Consider the following 24,453-nt stretch of genomic DNA (forward strand, 5'->3'; position numbering starts at 1 on the left):
CCCGTGGAATTTGTTGACACAAGGAAAATTTAAATATCAGAAGACTTAGGGCCCTATCTTGCACCCGGCGCACCGCAGGGCACCGCAGGGCAGCGCAGGGCAGCGCAGGGCAGCGCAGCGCAGGGCAGCGCAGCGCAAAGCCCAATGCAAGTGTCTTTCAATTTCCCGTCCAGCACCCACGTCGTTTCAATAGCAAATGCACCTGCGCCCATCTTTGCGCCCATGGGCGTGCTGGTCTTACAGGGAGGTGTGTTCAGGTGCATTCTGGGCGTATTGCTATCGTGAGGCAGCGGGAAGTGATCGTGCCATTGACCAACAAAAACCTGCTCTAAACTCAATAACAGTAGCATTTCATTGTTATTTTAACAGAGAATTAGTAAAATGCACCTAGGCTCATGCACAGCACGCACACTATGCTTGTTACACACACACACACACACACAGGAAAGCGCAGCAGCACACAAACATGCAGAAGATTACGAATAAAAATATTACGGTGCAAATCCTCCATCATAATAGCAATGCGCCAAGGTCCAAACGCGCCTGGCTTTTAAAGGGAATGGGAGATGGTCTCTGATTGGTTTATTGCATTTTACGCCCAAAACACACCAATGAATTAATGAAGACACTAAGTACAACCCTTTTGAACCATGCGCTCGGCGCACGGACCCTTTTTTCCGCCATCAAACTAGCAAAAATGGATTTGGACACGCCCTTAACGCACCTGCGGCAGGCGCTTCACGCCGTGTGCTTAGATCGTTAAAATAGGGCCCTTATCCTTTTAATTGAATTCATGAGTTCTCATTCCACAGGTAGTAGTATTTCAGATTCTCTACATTCTATATTTACACTGCACTTTATTAATGCAAATTTAGCAATGCAATAGTACAAGCACAAGCACAACTACTGGTGCTTTGCCTTTTGCACGTGTTCCTTAAAAGGAATAATATAATCTAATAATACAGACTTAATTTTTCACGGGGCATAAGCCATGTAGATGATGATCTGTGTTCATAAAGCTTTGAAGTACTAAAAGTCAGTCCTTTTAGTAAAATAAAAAAAAATATATTATATACTTTTATTATCAATGTGTTCTTAAAATGTTCACTTAAGATGGAATCCTAGCAAAGTTGCTGGACGATGGCCGATCACAGCTGTAAACGTGTGTGTGTGTGTGTGTGTGTGTGTGTGTGTGTGTGTGTGTGTGTGTGTGTGTGTCATAGATTGTGAATGTCGACAATGATGATGATGATGATGATGATGATGATGATGATGGAGACGGGGAATTAGTTTTCGATTAGCCACAGTGTCAGGTCATGGTGTCACGTCGCACCTCTCTGTCTGTGGGACTGATCAATACCAACATCACACACACTATTAGCAACTCTACCTCTTCTTTCTCTCTCTCTCCCTCTGTCAGACACAATTATCAACTCCCCCTCCTCCTCCTCCATTCTATCTACCACTCTCTCCCATCTGTCTCCATTCTTTACTTTTCTATCACTGTTTCGCCCTCATTTTAGATCACTCACACTGTTCTCTTTGTCTCTTTTTTGTTTTCTACCAGTAACATGCACTGTTGACTAGAGGAACTGGCTGTGATGAAAGACAGATTTAGTTACAATAAACCTTTAAAAAACACATTTTTGGAGCAGAATGTCACCACAGATGTAGCTTACATGTGTGCAATTCTGATGACCACACAATCAGAGTAGATAAGAACACAGCCTCAACAGTTATGCACATTATGCAAACAAACTGGGCTACAGGCAGTCACTGCTTCAGTCTGCAACCCACAGGTCTATCCTAATATCCACACTTTTAAGCACTCATGTAATTGTTTGTTCACATGCAAACCGGTAGTACACAGGTGTTTCCCACACTTATCTTAAAACAGACAGTTCTACAAAACTAAGTTCCACAATTCACTATGGTCTACTGCAGAACAACTGTCAAGATGTTGGTAATGTGTCTATAAGATAGGATTTCAAATCTTTTCTATAAAATTTTCAGCCTCTGCAAAATGGAACTTGTTTAGGTGGAACACTTGCATCACGCAAAAGAACAAGGTGCATAACATTTTTATATTAAGTTAACTGTTCACACACTAAGTAACGTGACCTATTTAAAGTAGCTGGATACATGGTTAAACCTCATTGGCTCTTACCAGTTAGAGAGTAAATGGCGTAAACATATTCTCTGTAAATCTTTACAATCATTCCCCGAAAGAACTAAGCAGGCCTGCCTTGTTGCATGATCCAAATGTTCTTCACAACTTGACATTTTCAGCATAAATTTTGTTGGTGTTTCCTGAAGCGAAAGAAGTTTGAGAACGGCAACATACAAAGAGCAGAAGGGAAGGGGCAAAGCCTGACATCTCAGGCTTTGTCCTGGAAATTGTTGATGCAGACTAAGTTAGGCTTAATAGGCCAGTTTAGCAAACTTTAAATGAATGCAATAACAATCAGGACAAAATCAACTCTTCATATGGCAGTGTATCTTATAAAGCATATGCCAGAGTGCCAAATAATCTGCTATAATCCTTAATGTTTTGTTGAACTTTCTTCAAACCCCATGGTCAGTCCAAAATGTCCTCACGTACTATAGAAATGTAATGATGGGATTTACATGATACAGTTTTGTTTTCCAGAGGATGAACCGTTTCCATTTGGATACTCCTTCTGCTTTCTTACAGTGCGACACTCAGGAAAATGTGTCATCCGTTCACACAACATATTTTATAATACAACTTCTCTGCACATTCATGCTTTCAAGGGGATAAACCCATTTGATTTTAGTGACCCTATTACCTTGTGTAGTGCCACCGTCAGGCTCTAATAACAGTAAAATGCTCAGTATATTTGTTCTGTCACTACTATTGGATTTTTGATTGTAATGGCACTGGAGCCCCTGAGCTGTTAGTGTGTCTTTAGACTTTCAGTCTTATTTTATTTTCACACAGCCTGACTGCACACCAGTGGTTTTACACTCACTGTCGCTAAAACTTTCTCATCTCCCAAGCTCATCGTGTCTGTGTCAACGGACATGGATTCACAGGTCATCTAACATCAGATATTTATGATGTGGCTTGTCACACAGATGACCAGTCATTACAGAGAAGGTCATACACACAGCTCATATTCAATGCAGTGTCTGCTTTCAGTGTGTGCTCATTAAACTTAAACATAAGTGTGCTGTAAAACACTTTAAGCTTTTTCACAAGAGAGGCTGCCAAGCTCTGCCACCTCGACGATGGAAGTCATGTAACCTTTTCAGATCATGTGACTTAGCTGTCAGACTGGTAACTCTAGACTTTGCTCTTACTGGGACAGTGCTGACAGCCATACGCTGTAAATTGGGCTGATGTATTAGTTGTTAACAAGCTTGTAGCTATGCCACCGTGCGCTCCATTAACAGCATGGGACACTACTGCTGTATTACCGTATATACCCAAATATAAGACGAGGTTTTTGTCCTAAAAATAGGCTGAAAAATGGGGGGTCGTCTCATATTCGCGATATAGACAAAATCACGGGGGGAAAGGTAGAAAGCAGGGGGAAACAGTAGAGTGCGCCAACACGATAGGCTATGTACCGGTAATTACCGGTAGTGACAGTGTTATGAATTAAATAAACAATAAAGTGCCGCCATGCAGAGGTCAAGAGATTATCTTGAGAAAAGCGCTTCAAAAGTTGGTCAAATAAACCAACACGTTCAAAACAGTTATGACGCCAACTTTAAACTTATGGTCGTGAATGAGGCGGAATCATCTAATAATTGCAAAGCTGCCAAAAAATTTGGAGTCACAGAATGCAATGTTCGGAGGTGGCGAGCACAAAAAGAACGACTAAAAAATACCAACAGCCAAAGGAAAGCTTTCCGTGGACCTCAAAGTGGCAAGTTTGCAGAACTTGATGATAGAATCTATGAATATGTGATAGAAAAACATCGGGATGCGATGCCAATCACAAGAGAAATCATTCGGCTGAGGGCTCTGGAGTTAGCCAAGGAGCTGAACATACCGACAAATGAATTCAAAGCTGGCACTGGGTGGTGTACACGAATGATGCGGCGCAAAGGGCTGACACTGCGTCGTAGAACAAGTCTGGCCCAGCGCCTGCCCTCAGACTTCGAGGAGAAGTTGCTGTCTTTTCAGCGATATGTGCTTAAACTGAGGAAAACTCACTCATACCCCCTGGATCAGATAGGGAATGCTGACCAAACACCAGTGTTTTTTGACATGCCAACATCTGTCACTGTTGCCAAGAAAGGGGACAAATCAGTTATTGGCGATCTACTGGAAATGAAAAAAACCGAATCACTGTAATGTTGGCGTGTCTCGCTGATGGGACCAAACCCCCCCCCGTATGTGATTTTGAAACGCAAGACTATGCCGAAGGAGATGATGCCAGCTGGCATTATCTTACGTTCCCAGGAAAAGGGCTGGATGGACACTGACCTGGTAGTGGACTGGCTCAAGGTAGTGTGGGGCAGGCGCCGCGGTGCGCTTCATAAGAAGAGAAATATGCTCGTTTTGGATGCATCCCGCGGACACTTGATGGAGCCCGTCAAAACTCAGTTGCGGAAAATGAACGGTGATCTAGTGATCATACCGGGGGGGATGACAAGCCAGCTACAGGTATTGGATGTAGTCGTCAACAAGTCATTCAAGGATAATCTGCGCAAGAGGTACACTGAGTGGCTCCTGTCAGGCGATCACTCACTGACGCCTACTGGAAAACTTCAGAAGCCAGCAGTGCATCTGCTCTGTACTTGGATCCTCCAAGCATGGGATGCCATAAGCCAGGAGAGCATCATTCATGGATTTAAGAAATGCTGCATATCAAATGCCCTTGATGGGAGCGAGGATGACATTCTGTGGGAGGGGCTCGTGGAGCATCATGATAGTGATGACAGTAAGAGTGAGCATAGCGAGGCAGGGGCTCTCTGTGAGGAATAGGCCTAGTTTAATGTGCAGCATAAAGGCCCATTTGCACTGCTGTTCTTATTGCAACCCCACAGTTTGGTTTGTTTCAAGACTTTAATGTCAGATGTGTTTTATTAAAAGCAGATGGTTATTTTCTATCTATCTTCACAGTACCACAATTACATACATACATAGGCCTACATAATTATTGCATTTTTGTGAAAGGGTTATTAATTTTTGTCACTCATTCATTCATTTCTGAACTCATTGACATGAGTGCACTTTATTTTGTGACAAATTAATCCAAATATTTAATGAATGGTGTTAAAATGTTTTTTCTAATGAATTATCACTAGAATTTTCCAATAAAATTATTTTCTGTTGAAAACCAGATTTTTTCCACAAAAATCTCTTTTTTTCCCCAAAAATAAGTCTGGAAAATGGGGGGGTCGTCTGATATTCAGGATCGTCTTATATTCGGGTATATACGGTATCTAGGTATGTTGTTGGGTTTTCTTGTAAATGAACAATTGTTTCAGTGATTTTTTTAAAGGGAGTCTGGTGAGTTTGGCATGGCGATTTCGGGGCTGTTTCTGGGTAAAAGGTTAGGGTTAGTTAGGGTAATGTTGTCATACATTTAGAATAACAATTAGCGTGTCACTGGTAAAAACAGCACGTTCAGTGGACTGAAATTGACGATGCACATTTGTCCTATGGATACATTTAAAGATTATGTCTGGTGGAGACAGTCCTTCCCCGAAAAACGCTCCCATAGGTCGTTTGTTCAGCAGCAATTATGACTCATATTTCAGTTAATAGTGGCAGCGCCCTCTAGTGGCCGTAGTAATTATAAAAAGAGCAAAGCAGGAAGTAAGGTGACAAAGTATAGGAGCGCCAAGTTCTGCATAAGGAGGCAGGTTGGGGGGGTGGCTGGTGGTGGTCAAACAAACCCAGGCCTTTCACCCAGGAGAAGGGGGTTTGAGTCCTGTTTGAAGATAAAAATAAATGGCAAGTCTTTTAATTAAACGGACCATAATCATTTTCCAAACCTAAACAATCAGAATCAGAATCAGAATCAGAATCAGAAAGGGCTTTATTGCCAAGTACGTTGCACATACGAGGAATTTGTCATGGTGTTGTTGGAGCATGTCACACATACAAATATAAGAAGGATAAAAAGAATATAAACAATATAAGTATAAACATATACACACAGTATGTAATATAAATAGTAAAATAAGTTAAACAGTAGTAAAAAGGAACGCCACAGCAGAGTAGGTACAGAGTAGGTACAGAGTAGGTACAGAGTAGGTACAGAGTAGGTACAGTAGGTACAGAGTATTTACAGTGGGGTGTGGAGAGAGTCAGGATGGATTCCGGGCCTTGTTAATAAGGCTAGTGGCGGAGGGGAAAAAACTGTTTATGTGACGTGAGGTTTTGGTCCTGATGGACCTCATCCTCCTGCCAGAGGGGAGTGGCTCAAAGAGCTTGTGTCCGGGGTGGGAGGGGTCAGCCACAATCTTTCCAGCGCGCGTCAGAGTCCTGGTGGCGTATAGGTCCTGGAGCGGCGGCAGATTGCAGCCAATCACCTTCTCAGCTGACCGAATGACACGCTGCAGCCTGCCCTTGTCCTTGGCAGTGGCAGCAGCGTACCAGATGGTGATGGAGGATGTGAGGATGGACTCAATGATGGCTGTGTAGAAGTGCACCATCATTGTCTTTGGCAGGTTGAATTTCAATTACAAGTAATTTTGGTGCCATTTGTAACCAAACTGCGACCTTAATGTTAAAACTGCGTCTGTTACGGTCTCTGGTTTAGATATATGAAGTGTCATATTAGAGGGTAGGAATAAATGACCTATCGTCATACGGTTTGTAGGACTTGTTGGTCTGGTGATATTCACAAACAAATCCCATGTGCAAAGCCAAACCACCAATGAATAGATTCCACTATTCCAACTAAGTACTGTCTGTGTATCAAAGTCATATATATTTTATTTCTCTGTACCATAGAGCTCCGTTAATTAAAAATGAAGTGTGTCCCACGGACTCATCAGCATCAGCCATCTGTCAATGAAGGCAAGCACAGCGATGAAACTCTCAAAATTCAAATTTATAGAAATGTAATAACCCTTTTTGAAAGTTTGAACAAACAATTACCTGTTAGTGACTGAGTTCACTGACTAACTACAAGAAAAATAAACATGAACACCTGTTGACTTCCTTTTGCACTGTGAAAACCCCTTTGTCCTTTGAGGTTTTCTGTGTTCTAAAATAAGTGCTTTCACGGCCATATGAAATATATTCTTCTTGGTATTTATGTTTTGACATGAGTTTGGTTTGGACTGATGATGCTTGATTGTGGAGTGCTCTCGCTGACATGGCAGTGACATCGCTCGCTTCAGAGCAGCGTGTTGCGGAAGCAGGTAGCAGGTAGATTGACAGGCACACAAACACAATGCATACAGAAGGGGAAGAAAAAGCTCCAGTCAAAACAATCCAAGTACTATAAGCTGATACTGATGGGATGGAGAGCCACTATGGAGCACTTTGAAAAATATTATGTTGTCATCCATTTGTAAAGGTCCCCAATCCACTTTGGGTCAGCACCAGGGTTGCCAGGTGGTTGTGGATTTCCCGCGGAATTGGGCTACTGTTATGATTATAGTGATAAAGCATTAATATTATTCATGAGTGCTTATGACTATACTTATGTGTATAGAGCGTTATAAGCAGATTATAATACATTGTAACTGTGTTTATAATGCACAATAGAGACAGCCTTTATAGAAAGTGTTACTAAATATTTTGAGTTCTGGTGTTGGGAAGGTTTTATTGGCCGTTGGGTTGGTTTTGGGCTGGTTTTGATTGCCCATTGGGCTGGTTTTGATTGCCCATTGGGCTGGTTTTGATTGCCCATTGGGCTGGTTTTGTCAAACAGACCTGGCGACCCTGGTCAGCACCCATACTTTCAGAAACGCTGATTTAGAGTGACGTCTGTCAGACAGAAACATCACAGTGGCTACTAAAGACTTGAAAGTAAATGGAAAATAACGGAGAGAGAATGCGGCGATGGGAGAAATGTCTGCGGAGGCACAGAGAGTGTAAGAGTAAATGAGGAGGAATGAAAAAAGCTCATTAGCTAAAAGGCTCCTCTCTCGCCCCCCTGCTGCGACATGTGGCGGTGTGTGTTTGTGTCTCTGTATGTCCACAGGCTTTCATTCAAAAGGACAAAGAGCCTTGTCAAGTCAACATGCAGCCAGTCAAGCAAACAGTACAGGTCACACACACACACACACACACACACACACACACACACACACACACACACACACACACACACACACACACACACACACACACACACACACACACACACACACACAGGCTACTACATGTTTGGTCGTGTGTATTGTGTGACGGTGCTAAAGCTGTTTCCAAGTCATTTAACTTTAGATGGTGTCAGGCTGTCCAATGATTACCATTCTGTCTGAAATACAGACACAAACAGAGAGATGGGGTGTGGGTGGGGATCTGTAGACATCAACTGTAAACAAAGTAAAAACCCCAATTCCAATGAAGTTGGGACGTTGTGTAAAACGTAAATAAAAACAGAATACAATGATTTGCAAATCTTTTCCAACCTATATTCATTTGAATACACTACAAAGACAAAATATTTAATGTTCAAACTGATAAACTTTATTGTTTTTTTGCAAATTTTCCCTTATTTTGAATTTCATGCCTGCAACACATTCCAAAAAAGCTGGGACAGGGGCAACAAAAGACTGGGAACATTGAGGAATGCTCAAAAAACACCTGTTTGGAACATTCCACAGGTGAACAGGTTAATTGGTCATGATTGGGTATAATATATATATAGAAATGATGTATATGTTTATTTGCATATAGAGCGGGGAAGTGAGATCCACTCACAAGTGGTCACTCAGGACAAACTTGGAGACACATTCTGCTGACAGGTGTGAACATCTGTACTTAGAGCTGTCCCCTTGTGATGATCGATCACTCAGGACGGATTTTAATACCACGTGACACATCCCATAAAAGGGTGGCAGCTTGGTGAGAGAGATCGGAGGAAGATGAGATAAGTTGCTGTAGCTCTGTACCACTTCAGAAGCTTAATCCTCCTCTGGAGTTATTTATATACTTAATATGGCTCACAAATGGTGAAGTGCAGCCTTCTTTAGGATAAAGGTGGAGGACATAACCAGTGTATCCTTTGCAGCTGTGAAATAAAAGGATAAAAGTAATTTGTAAAGGTGCGGACACAGAGACAGACATAAAACCAACACGTTACAATAGTTTTTTGTAGTTTGGGTGAACCGACCCGTCATGGTATATCTGTGTTCAACACTTACAATCTCATTACACACACACACACACACACACACACACACACACACACACACACACACACACACACACACACACACACACACACCAAGCCTGCTGTTCTGTGTAAGATCAGGAGGTGATAGTATGAGTCCAGCAATCAGTATATCTCTTCTCTGTATCTTCTCTTTAAAATGAAATAAAAATGACTGCTTTCTTTTTCTTTCTTTCTTTTTTTCTTTCTTGCCTGACAATGGCTCCTCTCTACTCTGTCTCCTTTCTGGGAGCCGTCAGGGTGAATATTCACCTTGGTTACTGAAGCGGACAAATGACACCTTTTAAAGCTGTGAGGTGTTTGTGTGTGTGTGTATGTGTGTGTGGGTGTGTGTGTGTGTGTGTGTGTGTGTGTGTGTGTGTGTGTGTGTGTGTGTGTGTGTGTGTATGTCAAATGTATGTGTGGCGGCGTTTCATAAAGTGCAAATTCCATTTTTGTAGCGGTGGTCCGGAGAGAATATCGTTTACACTTCATTAGCTCTGTATGTGTGTCTGTGTGTGTATATGCGTGTGTGAAGAGAAAGATGAGACAATGCCTCTATTACTGTGTGTGTGTGTGTGTGTGTGTGTGTGTCTGTGTATATGTGCGTGTGTGTGTCAGAGCACTTAGAGCTGTCAGAAAGTTTGTGTGTGTGATTGAACACAGCTCTAATTTAGTAAGAAATGGTCGCTTCATTTGTCTCTAACATAACTGCAAAAACTAAGCAACCGCACAACTGTGCTAAATCTATTATACCAGGCTCTGAATAGCCTTCTCACCTTTCTTTAAAATACATAAACTCAGCCGAGGTGAGTGCTCGATGAAGGGATTTTATAATGAAGTTATAATGACATTTTTCTTGTTGTTACCACATACCAAATTATTTCGTTTCAACAAGAACTTTTTCAAGGTGGGCCCTTTCCCACCTACTAGCCCCGCCCCTGCGTGACAGTTAAATTGAGCGGTCTTTACAGTTAAGTTTAGCTGAGAGAAAGTGGCTGTGAGCTGGGTTCTGGTCACTGTGAGCTGAGCCGACAGAAAGATGACAGTCTTGAGTTAAGAGATAGTTAAGTTTAGGCACCAGAACGACTAGGTAGGATTAGAAAAAAGTTTGTGTTTTGGGTTAAAAACACTGGTTCCCTTGAGTAGTACTCCCCGGACATGAACACCTGTTTTCTGGGTTAAAGTTTTGTGTTTTCTCCTTAACTTCTCCAGGACATGAACACCTGTTTCCTGGGTGAAAGTCTTGTGTTTTCTCCTTAACTTCTCCAGGACATGAACACCTGTTTCCTGGGTGAAAGTCTTGTGTTTTCTCCTTAACTTCTTCAGGACATGAACACCTGTTTCCTGGGTGAAAGTCTTGTGTTTTCTCCTTAACTTCTTCAGGACATGAACACCTGTTTCCTGGGTGAAAGTCTTGTGTTTTCTTCTTAACTTCTTCCGGGACACAAACTCTGCTCCCCCGCTTAAAAGCCCTGTGTTTTAAGGGCCTTAACATCCAATGTCTTTGTGTTTGCTTAGGCCTACTTGATGTATACAAGACATAAATGACCATAAATCTGTGTTCATCATCTTGTCCTATAGCTCCCAGAAATACAACTTACCTGTTGAAACTCTGGGATGTTGTGTACTCACAGCCTGTAACACTTCTCCACATTCAGTTTTTAAATTGTTTTTAACCCTTCCACATTCAGTTGTTAATTTAAGTTAATGCAACATGATTCTTGTTAAACAAGAACATTTTCATGTAACAGTGAGAAACTGAGCTTTTTTTGTCCAAGTGGTAGTATTATTGAAAATGTATTTTTTGCTTTTTTACAAAAGCATAAAGACTTCACATATTTTCTATGTATGCCAACCCTCACCTGAAACGAGTCCGACTTACTGCCGAGAACCCGGACACAGCTCTCGCTTTGGTCGTACAGAGATTGGATGGCCCTAAGAAGGGACCCCCTCACCCCATACTCCCGCAGCACCTCCCACAGTATCTCCCGGGGGACCATCATACGCCTTCTCCAGATCCACAAAGCACATGTAGACCGGTTGGGCATACTCCCAGGCTCCCTCCAGGATCCTTGCGAGAGTAAAGATCTGGTCTGTTGTTCCACGACCAGGACGGAATCCGCATTGTTCCTCTTCAACCCGAGGTTCGACTATTGGCCGAACCCTCCTTTTCACCTTAGTCGGATTTAGGAGTTCCTCAAAGTGCTCCTTCCACCGCCCTATTACCTCCTCAGTTGAGGTCAACAGTGTCCCATCCTTACTGTACACAGCTTGGATGGTTCCCCGCTTCCCCCTCCTGAGGTGGCGAATGGTTTTCTGGAAGCACCTTGGTGCCGACCAAAAGTCCTTCTCCATGTCTTCTCCAAACTTCTCCCACACCCGCTGCTTTGCCTCTTTCAGAGGCTGCAGTCCTTCGGGCCCTTTGGTACCTTGCAACTGCCTCCGGAGTCCTCCGGGATAGCATACCTATCCAGGAGTATGGTTCCAGAACCGAGACTGTGCGTAGAGGTAAGCCCCACCAGATTCAACTGGTAGCGCTCCAAGTTCCGGCTCCTTCCCCCACAGAGAGGTGACATTCCATGTCCCCAGAGCCAGCCCTTCACCGCCACCCATATGGCAGTGCACCCGACCCCAGTGGTTCCTCCCACAGGTGGTGGGCCCATGGGATGGAGAGAGAGGTGCCACGTAGCTTTTTCGGGCTGTGCCCGGCTGGGCTATGTGGCAAACCTGGCCACCAGGCGCTCGCTGACGGGCCCTCCATCTGGGCCCTCCATCTGGGCCTGGCTCCAGACGGGGGCCCCGGGCTTCTTCCGGGCAGGGTCACTCTATCTCTTCCTCGATTTCTCATAGGGTTTTTGAACCATTCTTTGTCTGGCCCCTCACCTGAGACCACTTTGCCATGGGAGACCCTACCAGGAGCACAAAGCTCCAGACAACACAGCCCTCAGGTTCATAGGGACACACAAACCTCTCCACCACGATAAGGTGATGGTTCCTGGAGAGGGACTTCAGATCTGTTTCTGGTTAAACAGAAAGGTTTCAAAGAGGTTTCTCTGTCTATCTCTGTAGGAATCATTTCCATAATGTTGTCAGACACTTAGAATATTAATCTGAGTCTGTCAGTGGCAAAATGAGCACTTCTGTGAAGGTAAATAGAAGCTGGACAACTGCAACAGCCGACTGCAGCGATCTCTCTTAATACTGGACCAATGTCAAAGATTGTTGTTCCCATCAGTCACTTAGACACAAACACATACGAACATAGGGTCCAGGTTGTCTGTTTTTGCATATAATTAAGCTCCCAATCACACACCCTAGCTATACTTGATCTTAATTGAAGCACTACAATCCTGAAGATGAGAGTGTTTACAGCATATGCATTGACATCCTTAACTGCAGCAAAACTGAGATGTTGTTAGCTCTGAATCTCAACCAGCCCTTTTCACAGTCACCACATCTAAGGAACAATCCACAAAAACCCAGGTTTTAGGTACCACTCACTGCCTGTTGCCTGAAAGGTGGCTCTAGAAAATGTCTATCTTGTTGCTTCATGAAGCAAAGCAGCTGTAGTCGCCTTAGATTCAAAGCATTTACAATGGATACCAACGGCAACCACATTTAATGCTAAAAAAAGTTGCCATGGCCGCCACAGGGCGTTTTGTTTTTCAATTAAAACAGTATGTACAGTAGGTCTCATTCAGTGTCTGCATGGCTGTCCTAGACAGGAAAAGGTTTTTTTGTTACATAGATAATATTTGCTTAAATGTAGTCTAGTTTGCTTTAAGATCATGGTTGGTTGCTTGTTAATAAGGTTGAGTCCTTCTAGCTTTAACTAGCCCCCCAAATAAAGTTCCAGCTCAAACAAGCTGATTGAATCCACCAGCCCAGCATGACATGGCACAGAGCCGAAGTGAAGGAATGGGGCACAGGGCCAGCCAAAGAGAGTCAGATGGTTTTCTGAGTATCTGCTGGATCAAACTAAAGCAACTAAACAGGTTGAAAAAAACACTAGTTATCCTTAAAGTAGGTAAAACACAGTTACAGTAAATGTCATTGAGTTGAGTTTTTCAGTGAGTCTTCATTTGCTCCGATGTAATCTGCAACCCTACTTTTTCATTAGAAAATCCTTAATGTAACAGTTAATAAAGTGTTTGTTCAAATGTGTTTAGGGAACTTAAAATAGAAGTATGAAATAGACACTGGAGGATTTCTGATCCACTTCACAGCACAAATTGATTAAACGTCAAATCAACATTTTCCACGCCTCTGCTCTCTGTGTTATTATGATGTGAAGGCAGGTCATTCACTCACAGTGACAATATTGAAGTCAGATAAATAATTAGAAAGTTGGACACAAACTTTTTTTATTTACTGCAGCTTCTAGCGGAGACAGATTCGTAATTAGAGAGCGACACTGTGACACCAACTCAGTGAACACAGTGATGAGACAACCGAGCAGAAAATTGCCGGTCGCAGGAGCAAGATGCAATAATCTGCTGCTTGACAAGTGCTTCATTAGATGGTTTGTAGTCCAACAGGCATTCTGAAGGACTGCTGGATTTCAACACTTGCAGGATTGGGCAGGACTATAATCATAATCAGTAGCCATGTTTCCATCCATATGTTTTAAATGTGAATTAAGTTCTATCAAATCATGGAAACAGTAAAATTTGATTGAATTTCATGAATATCAACACAAAGTTTGTATGCTCGATCTCATCGGATTTTCTCTTAATCGGTGAACGTTATTTGCTGAATAAATAATGAATTGTGTGTGTGTGTGGTTCACTGATGGTCATATATTCATATTTATCACAGCTGATTTGGAGTTAGTCTAGTTGAAAATGTCTGGCTGGCGCCATTAGATTTGCTCTCTGTTTTTAACATGTTCATCCTGATTACACTGTCATGTTGTCATGTCGTTACGTGTGGCACTGCGAGTGTATTGCACACCACTTGTGTGTGTTTTGTTCTCTCTCTCCTCTCTCTTGCCCAGGACATTTTCTCTACCCCTTACATCATACGTCCTTTCCTCTGAAGCATCACATGAATTCGTCAGCTGTTTGGGCGGAGTTAGCAACTCCTTCAGCTGCACATCTTTGCTCTCATGTATCCTCGCCTATAGCTCCTCGATGAGCCCTCCTCAAATGCTCCCTCATCAGCCCTCGGGGCAGAAATAAGAGCTTTGAGACGGCCTTCACTGAGGAGGGACAGAACAACTTCCGGTTCAGCTGAAGACCGAGGAGTCGAGGAGCTATCAAACAAGGGTTATGAGATGCAGCCACAGCCTGCAGCACAGCTTTTTAGGAGACTTTTCTTTCTGTTTCCCCAGCTTGTCTTATAAGTGTTGGATTTTGTTGTTTTAGTTTTTTAGTTTTTTGTTGGGTTGTAGACAACCGATAGTTCAGTTACCAATTGCCTTGCCTTTCCAGGTGTGAGTAGGCCCTGTGCATCAGGAACATGATGGCATGTGCTGTGTCATACAGGCAATAAGATACACACTATCAGATGCTGCCATGTTCATTTCGCCGGTAATTCAAAAGATGCTGCTATTCTTAGCTCTGAGGGTAGAGCGTACCCTCTAATGTTCTAACGCTGGGTTTTACCGGCAGCTTTGTACAACTGCAACTCCGCTACCGCTCTGGAAAAGTGAACTCAGAGTCAACTTTGACGAACGGGCAGGGGGGGATCTTCTCTGCTAATTTAGAGGTCCAACTCCTCTTCAAAGCCAGATGTATTATAAGACCAACTAGGTCAGACTCCGTCTACTGGCGGCTCTGCACTTGTGACGGATATCGCGAGACAATTTTTACCTTGACTAGATGTCTTGTCACATTTTAATCTCGTCACACCTCTACCTATTATTATTTCCTTTGCATAAATAAAGACATTTGCACCATAACATAATGCAGAAAAATTCACCAGAATGCAGAAAATGAAGTGTTTGACGTTCAAAATATCAAATTTGCCCAAAAGTGGAGTTCTCAACCCTGGCGTCGACTTTATGCAAATGAGGAGCAGCCTGCTCGGCTTGCCGCCTCTCAAAAGCTGACGAAAATCTTTTAAACTGACCTTTGTCGATCTGAAATGAAGACAGATTCAGGAACTGCATGGCCTATTTCTCGCTTAAAATGTTTTCAGAAACACGTTCGGGTGAACTGTTTTCGTAAAATACAAGATTGTATTCCGATTGTATGGTCGGTTTTGAAATTCGGGAGCAGCCAGCCCCACGTGATGCGTTCGTCCAATCAGCTGCAGCCATCGTGGTTGTAGGAGGGTGTAGACAGTTTTCTGTGCTTGTCAGTGGTCAGTGAAGAGAAAATAGTGTCAAGCTCACTAGCGTGCAATGCTGGTAAGCGGGGCAATACCATCCATGAAAACAACGCGTATAGGGACACCCACCATTATACTTTGTCACATTATTTCCTGTTTAGCTCCCATCATAATGACTGCGGCCGCTAGAGGGCACCGCCCCTAGAAACGTAAGGAAGAGTCGTAATTGCTGTTAAACAAACAACTTATTGGAGCGTTTTTCAGGGGGGAGGACAGTCTCGTAAATGTCTTGTGTCCAGTAGATGTAAGGATTTCTTGCTCTGGACCAAAGTGTTGAACAGACGGACGATCTAACATTACCAGGCCTTTCAGTAGATTCAGAGAAAGAGATCATAATACATCGCTTTGGAAAACTACACCCGCCCACCCATGCACACCTTTTACATTTCCGTTTAAAATGTAAATCTTCTAAGATCTGAGTTTTCATTCAGTAGTTAGACATGAGTAGTTGAGTCTTAAAGTTGTTCTTTCTTGTTAGAGTTTGTATCAACTTCAGCTCCATATTGAATTCACACACACTTTCAATTAATACAGGCTACGCTTCAACACACACACACTTGGAATTAATTCACGGCATGCATGAACACGTGCACATGCCCCACACTTCTGCTTCAGCACACACACTGACACATTCACGACACTCAGTCCGCTGCTATAAAACACATGCATGCCAGCACACACAACCAGACAAACACACACACAGTAGCCTATACACACACTGAAGTACACAGTGACATTACACAAATATAGGCTACTGAGTGACGTTACAGGGACAAAAATACAGCGAGGCTTTATTTGCAGAGGAAAAGAAACACTGGCAGGGTTCAGGTCATGATGGTTGGGGGTTGTGCTTTCAGAAATCTGTTTTTGCATATAATTAAGCTCCCAATCACACACCCTAGCTATACTTGATCTTAATTGAAGCACTACAATCCTGAAGATGAGAGTGTTTACAGCATATGCATTGACATCCTTAACTGCAGCAAAACTGAGATGTTGTTAGCTCTGAATCTCAACCAGCCCTTTTCACAGTCACCACATCTAAGGAACAATCCACAAAAACCCAGGTTTTAGGTACCACTCACTGCCTGTTGCCTGAAAGGTGGCTCTAGAAAATGTCTATCTTGTTGCTTCATGAAGCAAAGCAGCTGTAGTCGCCTTAGATTCAAAGCATTTACAATGGATACCAACGGCAACCACATTTAATGCTAAAAAAAAGTTGCCATGGCCGCCACAGGGCGTTTTTGCGATGGTTTCCTTTTTGAAAATGTCAAGCAAGCCAAACTGTACAACCAAATTCCATGATTTTATGAAAAAGTGAACATTTCACCTCAAATTTGGCCCATATCATCTGGACTTATAGTGACTGAAAGCAACTTAGCTTTATATTGCAGCTTACAGCAGGCTGGGGGGTTTTGTACAAAACTGCAAAAGCAAAATAATCACAATTACTTGAAAATATAATTATTATTATTGCAGTCTGCACATGTCTCTCTGCCAATTTCTTTTGATAATTGGGCGATTAAATTAAAACAGTATGTACAGTAGGTCTCATTCAGTGTCTGCATGGCTGTCCCGGACAGGAAAAGGTTTTTTTGTTACATATATAATATTTGCTTGAATGTAGTCTAGTTTGCTTTAAAGGAACACGCCGACTTATTGGGACTTTGTCTTATTAACTGTAACCCCCAGAATTAGACAAGTCCATACATACCCTTCTCATCTCCGTGCGCATTGTAGCTCGCAAGCGAAGCATTTCTACTCTCTGTCCAGTGCTTCTCAGGTGCAAGCATATCACTCCGCCTAAGTAGCAGAAGTAGCAGTGCTTCGCCTTTCTGAGAATATAGTTCCCAGTTTATATACGGTTAGAAGATGTCTGTGTCTCATGTGACCTTGTTATTTGTACACGCTGTGACTATACAAATCACAACATGTAAATAGGAACATGTTGGCGTTATTTTGTCACTTATTGGGAGCAGTAGGCTAGTTGGAACCAATTACCTTCAGGATCTGTGCTAGGCTACGCTACTGGTGGAGCTGTCGAAAGAGTTACAATGCGCACGGAGATGAGAAGGGTATGTATGGACTTATCTAACTCTAGGGGTTAGGGGGAATAAGCTAAAGTCCCAATAAGTCGGCGTGTTCCTTTAAGATCATGGTTGGTTGCTTGTTAATAAGGTTGAGTCCTTCTAGCTTTAACTAGCCCCCCAAATAAAGTTCAAGCTCAAACAAGCTGATTGAATCCACCAGCCCAGCATGACATGGCACAGAGCCGAAGTGAAGGAATGGGGCACAGGGCCAGCCAAAGAGAGTCAGATGGTTTTCTGAGTATCTGGTGGATCAAACTAAAGCAACTAAACTAAATCTTAATGTTTTATTGATTGTCAATTTCTTACAAAAATATTCCAGATATCCTTATCACTACCTTCCCAAAGGCTTATTGCATTCTGCTGTGTACAAGTACAAGTTAAAATCTGTACAATGGGATGATAAGTGTGAAAACCTGCTGAAGTAGTTGGCAGACTTGTCGGCTTTTGAAGTGTACCGAAGCTTTATTTAGGAAGCAGCTGCCTGGGAACTTCTGTTGACCAGCTGTGTTTCTCTGGCTCAAATTCACTGCGACACACACACACACACACACACACACACACACACACACACACACACACACACACACACACACACACACACACACACACACACACACACACTCAGACAGCCTCTTGCTGGTTCAGCAGTTTAAATCAGTGAAGTGTTTCAGAGCACAGCAAGATGTGACCCATCATCAATCACACACACACACACACACACACACACACACACACACACACACACACACACACACTGCTCCTTGACAACTGAGTGTGTCACCAGGCCAAGAGAAGGAAGCAGGTGGTGGGCAGAAAGTCTGTGTGTGTGTGTGTGTGTGTGTGTGTGTGTGTGTGTTTACATGCACTAGTAGTTTGCAGTCGACTGTATTTACAGTATGTGGTGTGTGGTTGAGTTTGAAGCGTGGGAGTGTAGTGTCTGGCTGCAGTATAGATCATAAGCTCCGCCCCCTCATTGTTAATGAATGGAACATGGACCAAGCTAAAAAATCAGAGTACACGTCAAATAAATTTTCCTCAAAGATGGTATCTGTCATTTTAGGTAGTTCTGATCACGCTGATGTTTGTTCAGGTGTTCATTTTTTCGGATCAGTTTGGTTTTTATTAGTTATTTGATGCTATAAAAACGGGGTGAAACATCATGATTGACAGCTGAGATTGACTCGCAATTGGTTCGGGTGGGTGTATGGGCGGGACTTTGATACCACGGCTCCGCCGGATATCCCTCATTTTCGGCCGGATGTTTGTTACCTTCTGTTTTCTTTGTGTTGGCGTTCTAAACAAAACATCCTCCGAGCTAGAACCGACAATCAAATTATATTCATCTTTTTTCACACGCTCGACAGCCATTTTAATTCCAGAGCTCGCTTCCCTACGTGCACACGTTCCACCAAAACAAGTTCCTTCCTGAGGCTATTTTGCAGAGGCACCGTGGCTCCGTCCGGCGCTTAGCTCCGCCCAAGACGATTGTGATTGGTTTAAAGAAATGCCAATAAACCAAAGCATGTTTTTCTTTCATCCAGGAATGCTGTGTGGACTAGCCAGACCTTCCTTTGCCGTGCTGTGGAGGAAGGTCTGGCAAGGTCATACTGCGAGAGTATGACCTGGATAGTCTATATCGACGATTGTTCCGTTGCTGCCGGAAATTCTGCCAGATGTCCCTCATTTTCATCCTTCCTCTTTCTTTGTGTTGGCGTTCTAACCTCTGGTGGATTTGTGAGGACTATGGTTAACTGCTCCTCAGATCTCTGCAGGGTAAATCCAGACAGCTAGCTAGACTATCTGTCCAATCTGAGTTTTCTGTTGCACGACTAAAACTACTTTTCAACGTACACATGTTCCACCAAAACAAGTTCCTTCCGGAGGATATTTTACAGGCACCGTGGCTCCGTCCGGGGCTCAGCGCCGCCCAATATGATTGTGATTGGTTTAAAGAAATACCAATAAACCAGAGCAGGTTTTTCTCCCATCCAGGAATGCTGTGTGCAGAGGAAGGTCTGGCAATGCAAGACTATGTCCTGGCTTACTGAGTGATCCTGCCTGGTGCAGGTACCCACCTGGGGCCTCATGTATAAACGTTGCGTATGCACGAAAAGCTTGCGTACGCTGGTTTTCACGGACACTTTGTGATGCATAAAAAATTAACTGAACGTGAGAATGTGCGGGCCGTCACGCAAACTGTTGAGCAGTTGTGAGAATGTGCGGGCCGTCCGCAAAGTCTTTTCTGGCTCTGTAACGTGGCGAATTTTAACTGAAAAGTGCCAAATCACTAAACATTACAAAATAAAGTTCCCACTACAGTTACTGGCATACGTCTGTGACGTTGTCTATGAAAAAACATAATTATATCCGCTGATACTCCATAAAAGTCTGATCATTTATGTGGATAATGCACGGATCCATCTCCACAGGAACAAACGCTGTGTTGGGGTAAACTCATGTGATGCGTAATTGATCCCGTGGATGATTTGTAGGCTATTAATTATTAATATAATATAATTATAATAATTATAATATAATAATATAATATAATTCTTATATATTATTAATTTTTTTTATTATTTCTGCCATGGTTCGGTGCATTCACCGCCCGGTCACCATTTGCCATTCTGGGCATTTTCTTTTATTGCTTATCCAAGATGACAAACCTCCAAACAGAACTTTTTTTTCTCGCCTCCACCTCCGCGATCAGCACCTCAACCTCAGTCTGTGAAGTTTTTTTTTTTTTTGTTCGTCTGCAGCGGGATAACCCGTTGTGATTGGACAAAGAATGACGTCGGGGGGTGCATTTATAGTAATTTCCATATTCATTTATGGGAGGAGGCAAGGCGGGGTCGGTCATTCATGTGCGCTCAATTTCACGTGGATTGTCATGTATAAAGGAAAGGTGCGCAGGACCTGGCTTACGACCAGTTTTATACATGTGAATATTTCTGTGCGTAGGTAGGCTACTTTTCAAGTTTTGGCCGTACGCCATATTCTGGTATGAAAGCTGCGCAGTCTTTTATACATGAGGCCCCTGGACTCTAGTTTCTGACTCATGGACATTATACTACCTTTTATACAAAACCAAAGCTGACATTCTGCTCTGTCCCATCAATAGTAGTATTTTATTTTGTTGGTTTATGTGTGACTGATGAACAAGGGGACACTTTTTACATAAACTCAATTGAGTGACATTTCTTTGGCTGTCATGTGACTTTTTTTTACGCTTTCATATCACATGTACATTGTCAATTTGATCATTTCTTTAACAAACTAAGTATACTAACCTCTAACCCTAGCTAACCCTAACCCAGTAAAGGAAAAATCACATCGACATCCATAAAACCTTTTAAACTTGGTAACTGGTCTTAAATAACTGGGACTATTTTCACACTTGCTGCATATGAGCTTTTTCATCCAACACTAAACTTTCAAATGGACGATAAGTTATTTTTATTTTTTGGGGCGTTTACAGTGTGGTTTTGTCTATTAGAGACAATAACAGCAGCAGTGGATTAAGTTAATGAGAGAGCATCTTATGCAGTTGTTGTTTTTTATTGTTAATGATTATTATTTTAGTTAACACCTTTCTAATGAACAGCTGTTCTCCATTTGCTTTGTGTGTGTGTGTGTGTGTGTGTACGGAGTCAGACGGGCTGCAGAGGAGGAATCAGATGTGTGGGTCAGTGATTCTGTCTGACTGACATGTTGTAGCTGCTTGTATTATTCTGCTTATTTATTATGTTTTTATTGTCTTTTGTAATTAACAACAGCTTTATGATCACAAGCAAGTAGACATGCCTGTGTGTGTGTGTGTGTGTGTGTGTGTGTGTGTGTGTGTGTGTGCATCGTCTCTGGCTGGTTGTTCTTTTCTGTCTTTAATGAGCCAAAGCTTGCAGTTTTTCACGTCTGTGTTGTTTCTTCAGCTCACACATTTCTAATGAACAGCTGCTCTACGTCTGAGAGTGCTAGTGCACACACGCACACGCACATGCACACACACACACACACACACACACACACACACACACACACACACACACACACACACACACACACACACACACACACACACACACACACACACACATACACACACACACACACACACACACACCATACAAGTTTGACTAGGCTTTGTATGCCCTGGGGCAGTGGTGGGGGGCCTATTTGGCCCACTTTTTTATGTGTTGCGTAGGCCTACTACATCCACAACATTCCACTTCCGGGATTGCTCAGCTGCCAACGGAAATTCCTCAGGATTTCACTCATTTAGGCCGAATATCCGTTGCCTTGGGCTTCCTTTGTGTTGGCGTTCTAACCTCTGGTGGATTTGTGAGGACTATGGTTAACTGCTCCTCAGATCTCTGCAGGGTAAATCCAGACAGCTAGCTAGACTATCTGTCCAATCTGAGCTTTCTGTTGCACGATTAAAACTACTTTTCAACGTACACATGTTCCACCAAAACAACTTCCTTCCTGAGACTATTTTGCAGTGGCACCGCAGCTTTTCTCGGTGCTTAGCACTGCCCACGACGATTGTGATTGGTTTAAAGAAATGCAAATAAACCAGAGCACGTTTTTCTCCCATCCAGGAATGTGTGGACTAGCCAGACCTTCCTCCACAGCGCCACAGTGGAAACTATTTTTCAAACCATAGTGTTGTTTTAGATTTTTGAATGTTATACCTCCATTTATTCCATTTTTTCAAAGAAATTGTGTTTTACTGTAATATCGTTGAAGACATTTCGCTTTAAACAAGGCCAAAAAATAAATAAAAAATAGCACAGGACATGGTTATGGGTCTTTCTTATGCCCTGATTCATTGTGCCCATAATGCACCTATTTTCTAAAAAACAACTTATTCTGGAGAAAATAGCTATGAGCAACATGTTTTATTTAACCCCCTGGAAGGACACTATCCAACAAATTGGACAGATCGAGACGAATCAGCCTGCTAAACCACTCTTCCTGTGGAACAGACAGAGGAAGATCAGCCAGGCAAAGCACATATTCTGAATCCTCCTTTCCCTAAACGCTGGTGAGTCTGAAGCAGCTACAGTAGGGCTCTGTTTGTCAGGCTGGCTGGGAATATCCTGGGATACCTCCGACCTAAGGTGGCCGACAGGGGCGAACGCACTGCAACTTAATGAAACACACGCAAATAGACAAAACACAAGCAAATTAAGAAAACAGCTTCATAAATTTGACAACACATGCGCAGTATTTAGCAAGCACGCTGCAAATACACACAACACAACCAAATACACAAATGTGCTGCAAATACAGAAACGATGCAAAAAGAAAAGCACACAAACCCAAAAAACAGAGTTGATGCAAAAGAAAAGCAAACAATCCCCGAAAACAAATGCAACAAACCCCCCCGCTGCATCCAGATTACACAACGGAAGTTCTCCAGGCCCCTAGGGGGAGTGCTAATTGGTACAGCTTGATTTTCGACCCCACGGCGAGAGAGCGCTCTGCCTTTTTATTACCACGAGTTTACAGACATGTCTCTGCTGATTGAGTATCACCTGTGACTCATAAACCTCCCTGGATGCAAGCAGCTTGGACAGGGGAAGGCAGCACAGCAGCCCACACAGTACAAAAATCATCAACACACCGTCAACTGGCAACCCAGGGCACACAATGACAGCAACAAGGCCTTGTACCAGGTCACAACAAAGCATCAAGTCAACTAGATATAGTTGACTTCTTTCCTTCAGTTTTTACCATAGACTGTAAAAAAATGTCTCTCCACTTCCTCCCACTGTACAAAAGTGAAGCCAAAACCTCCTGGATACGGGCGCTGCCATCTTGTAGTTTTGGAGCCAGAATCTGCGCAGTAGTGATTGGGCGGTGGAGCCGCGGTATCCAAGCCCCGCCCATACACCTGCTCAACCAACCGCGAGTCAATCACAGCTGTCAATCATGATGTTTCACCCCGTTTTTATAGCATCAAATAACTAATGAAAACCAAACTGATCCGAAAAATTAACCCTTGAACATTCAGAACTACCTAAAAGGACAGAAACCAGCTTAGGTAAAAATGTATTTGACGTGTATTTGACGTGTACCAGATGTTTTGTTGACTACAACATGGGGCGAACCAGATGTTTTGGCTTCACTTATACAGTCTATGTATCAACCCCTGGTTTGATCTAGACAAGCTTGTACTTTTGACTTTTTATTAAAGAACCATATTTTATAATGCAGTTCATCTTTTATACTGATGATTCAAACAGCGTTGTAGTGCTCAACGTCAGTCTTGGTCTCGAGACCGGTCTCAAGACCACTTCTTGAAAGGTCTCGGTCTCTTCTCAGAATCGACCGCATTTTAACTCTGTCCTGTCTCTTTCTCAGATAAAGAGGACTTGAGATTTCAAGACTAGTCAAGACCACAACTGCAGGGATATCAGTAAGTTGCCTGTGCAATGTCTGCTTTATGTGTTAACATCATTACTGTGGTTGGATGTACAACTTCCTGCTTCAAGTACAACCTATAACTTGACTCATTTCTAATTTGAAATTTGTTACTGTTAACCTCCTCTCCCTGCCCCCTTAACACAAACTCCAGACTCCAGCTCTGGCTGTCTGGGAGATGGCTAACTAAACTATAAGGAGTATATTTGTTTTCGGTGGGTATTTTTTATGGGAATGTGAACCTTTCAGATCAATTTGAGGAGTGCTTATGGTTAGCATTTTCCACA

At 42.8% G+C, this 24,453-nt stretch overlaps 1 long non-coding RNA gene across 1 annotated transcript; it reads right to left on the reverse strand.

Annotated features, from left to right (window-relative positions):
* Nucleotides 1-18,845: 18,845 nt before the first annotated feature.
* On the reverse strand, nt 18,846-24,210 carry LOC116040229. Its single transcript, XR_004102614.1, has 3 exons — nt 24,199-24,210; nt 21,960-21,965; nt 18,846-18,954 (listed from the first exon to the last, which is right to left on the reverse strand). It is a non-coding gene; the product is annotated as an uncharacterized LOC116040229 (long non-coding RNA).
* Between the last annotated feature and the right edge of the window lie 243 nt (nt 24,211-24,453).

This window comes from Sander lucioperca, chromosome 7 (genome assembly GCF_008315115.2).
Source record: "Sander lucioperca isolate FBNREF2018 chromosome 7, SLUC_FBN_1.2, whole genome shotgun sequence".
In the NCBI taxonomy this organism is placed as follows: domain Eukaryota; kingdom Metazoa; phylum Chordata; class Actinopteri; order Perciformes; family Percidae; genus Sander; species Sander lucioperca.